General features: G+C 42.2%; 1 non-coding gene across 1 annotated transcript; it reads right to left on the reverse strand.

Annotated features, from left to right (window-relative positions):
* Positions 1-2,719: 2,719 nt before the first annotated feature.
* On the reverse strand, positions 2,720-2,826 carry LOC118489955. Its single transcript, XR_004887966.1, has one exon. It is a non-coding gene; the product is annotated as a small nucleolar RNA R71 (small nucleolar RNA).
* Between the last annotated feature and the right edge of the window lie 655 nt (positions 2,827-3,481).

Genomic DNA, 3,481 nt, shown 5'->3' on the forward strand with positions numbered 1-3,481 from the left:
TGACTGACCAGGATCCAGCCACCAATTATACTGTTTAATTGAATTAAAAACCATAGTAATACTTACTAGCCATACGATTAGCAATATCATGATCAAAGCTTAAAGTTTTAAGTCCAAAAAGTAGTAAATAGCGGAAGCATAAGCAAAACAGTTTTAAACGAGGTTCATAGTTCAAGTTTATTTAGCACCCAACACAGGGGTAGACGAACACTACACATCCCCAAGCAGCAAGCTCCTCAGTCACTGGTTACCTGCAAAGCATGCAGTAAGGTGTCAACAATAATGTTGAGCGAGTTCACTAGTTGTCCAGTTTTAATTACCAAAAACTTGTTTCACCAGTTAATTTATCCGTTTATACATGCCATGGGGAGCTACCCCAAAAGTTAGCGACTAAACTGTTTTTCCAATACCGAACACTAGGTAACCGTTGCGTTTCCGCAGGATGCCCCGATGTCAATGTTCTATCATCATTGACGGATGCCTGAGTACATTATTTCACGACCGATCCCATACACCGGCACGGTGTGAGGCTGGTAAAACCTAAATAGCGCTATTAACTAATAACCCGTTCGCCTGGCCCCGGCGACTAATCGGTATTATGTAGTAGGGACTTGAGTGATAGAGTTTCGTTTAGTGTCGTTTGTTGCAATCCGTATAAACAGTAATTAACTAAAGGTTCCCAATAACAAGGGAAGAAAAGTAAGTTGTATCCCTCATAAGGGGATAGTGTTGTTTTTAGTTCCGTTTCCCAAACCACCGGGAACGCATGCTTTAAGTTGTGAACTCACCTTGGGTTGCTAGGTAGATTAATTACCCGGTCAATCACGTTGGTCACCACGTCCTAGCATGGTTACCAAATATAGGTCAAGTTGGGGTACAAGTAATCACATATAACCTACACATAGCTAACACATAGCATGCATACAAACATACATTGGGTTATTGGGCCGGCCCTAATATTTACACAGTCATACAGAATTCAGCAACACATAGTCCAGTCAAACAGGTAGCCCAATTAAACATGCTGTGGCCCAATAACCATAGTAGGCAGCCCAGTCGAGACAAGGCGGTCTCGACTCGAGAACACGCGGTCTCGAGTCGCAACCAAGAGATCTCGAGTGATCACGTTTCGGTCTCGAGTGGTGCCAGTTAGGAGTCGCAACCTCAGAGGTCTCGAGTCCAGTCTCGAGTCGAGATCATGAAGTCTCAAGTCGAGACCTTGCTGGTCTCGAGTCCCTGAAGTTCGTCTCGAGTCATCATGAGGTGGTCTCGAGTCGCAACCAAAGGTCTCGACTCGCAACCACAGTTACGTGCACATAATCCTTCTAGAACCTGTCACAAGTACTAACCAATAGAATTGTGTTTTTGTGTAATTGTGTACTAGCCAATAGGATATCATAAACATGTTTTGTTGTCTGATTTATAACAAAAATAGATCAAACAAGGCATCTTCAAATATTCATAACATGTTCATACCACATTCATATTGTTCATCATATTAGGGTTTTCATCATTTTATCCAAACATCTCTAACACACATCTATACCTCATTAAACCCTATGATCATGCCAATAATCAGAATTAATTGGTCATCATGCTTGTAAACAATTCGGTCCATAACTCATAGTATAACATCATCTACATTGATTCATATAATATACAATAGCACATCCTTATGAACCATCATTGCACCTATCCTTTATCATGTAATCTATTCACCAAGTTATCATGTTTATTATACCAAAATCATGCAAGGAGACATTTAGACTAATCATGTGTAACATTCATCAAATAATCATCAACATATCAAATAGTGTGAAATACTAACCGGATGGTGTTCGAGTGTGAGAGTGTTGTGAAATCGGCCAAAGGGAACCTCCTAGCTTAGAATGTGAGCCGCTACTAGTGATCCGAGACAAGAGAAGAGAGTGATGATGCTAGGGTTTTGTTGAGAGAGAGTGAAGGAGAATGTAAGGGAATGTTGGTTGCCCAAAAATGGCAAGATTGGCTATCCATAAGGGTTATATACCCGTCTCGAGTGGGTTGAGGGCTCCCGAATGGGCTTCTTGGTTGCATGGCCCAACCGGCCCGCTTGTTACTGTTCACTCGAGACCGGGAGTGGTCTCGAGTCGGATCCTTGGGGTCTCGGCTCACTTGTAACACACACATATATATAATATACATACATACAACACATAATAACAGATAATCCATAGTTTTCATTTAATAATATACGTACACGCAATGTTAAATAAAGAAGGTTGCCCGGGAAAACCCGAAGTGTCATAGAAAAAGGCTAAAAGCTAGAACCCAAGAGAAGGTTTCGGGGAACCCACTACCAATGGCGGACCAACGTACCCTCATGCATTATCTACGACCTACCGTAGGTAATCTTGGCGCCGCTATCAATGCACCAAATGTTGAAGCCAATAACTTCGAACTTCGGCCGCATTTGATACAAATGCTTCAAAACTCCGCAACCTTTCATGGGCTTGCGGACGAGGATCCCCATCTACATATTACTAATTTCTTAGCAATATGTGATACCTTTCGGATCAATGGAGCATCAAATGACGCCATCCGCCTCCGAATGTTTCCTTTTTCACTAAAAGACCGAGCAAAAGCTTGGCTTAACGCCCTCCTAGCTGGATCGGTAAACACCTGGGATGAACTAGCCCAAAAATTTCTATATAAGTGTTTCCCTCCCGCTAAAACGGCTAAATTAATGACTGAAATTAATACATATTCACAAGAGGACGGGGAATCCTTATATGAAACTTGGGAAAGGTTCAAGGAGCTATTGCGAAAGTGTCCACATCACGGCCTTGCGATATGGCAACAAGTATCCACTTTCTATAATGGGTTGTTGCCACACACAAGGCAAACACTTGACTCTAGCTCCGGGGGACTTTTAGGTAATCGCCGCCCACATGAAATGTATTATCAAATTGAGGAAATTGCTCAAACCAATTTTTAGTGGCACACTCCCCGAGGCAATAAATCCATTGCCCTGGGCACCATAAGGTTGATGAAAGCACTTCTTTACAAGCCCAAATCGAGGCCCTTTCTTCGAAAATAAAAAAACTGGAAATGACAAAAACGGTCTCGGTTATGGCTTGTGAGGGGTGTGGTGGGCCACATGAAAATTGGAGTTGTATGAAAGAAACAGACGATCAACAAGAGTCGGTAAACTACATTGATAATAGACCTAGGCCGTCGGGTCCTCCAACGGGCACCTATAACCAAGGATGGCGAAATCACCCTAACCGTGGTTGGAGAGAACCCGACAATGGTAGTAACCAACAAAGCGCAATGTCACACCCCGACCACGTTAAAACAACAAAACGTGGCGGAAACATCGGGGAGTGTTGTAACAGAATCATTGTTTCAAAACACACGGAAATTTGAAGTTTCGTTTTATTAAACATTAACATTTACATCGTCTTGAAATCTAACAAACCAGTTAAACATAGTCTATCAT

This window comes from Helianthus annuus, chromosome 2, assembly GCF_002127325.2.
Source record: "Helianthus annuus cultivar XRQ/B chromosome 2, HanXRQr2.0-SUNRISE, whole genome shotgun sequence".
Classification (NCBI taxonomy): Eukaryota; Viridiplantae; Streptophyta; class Magnoliopsida; order Asterales; family Asteraceae; genus Helianthus; species Helianthus annuus.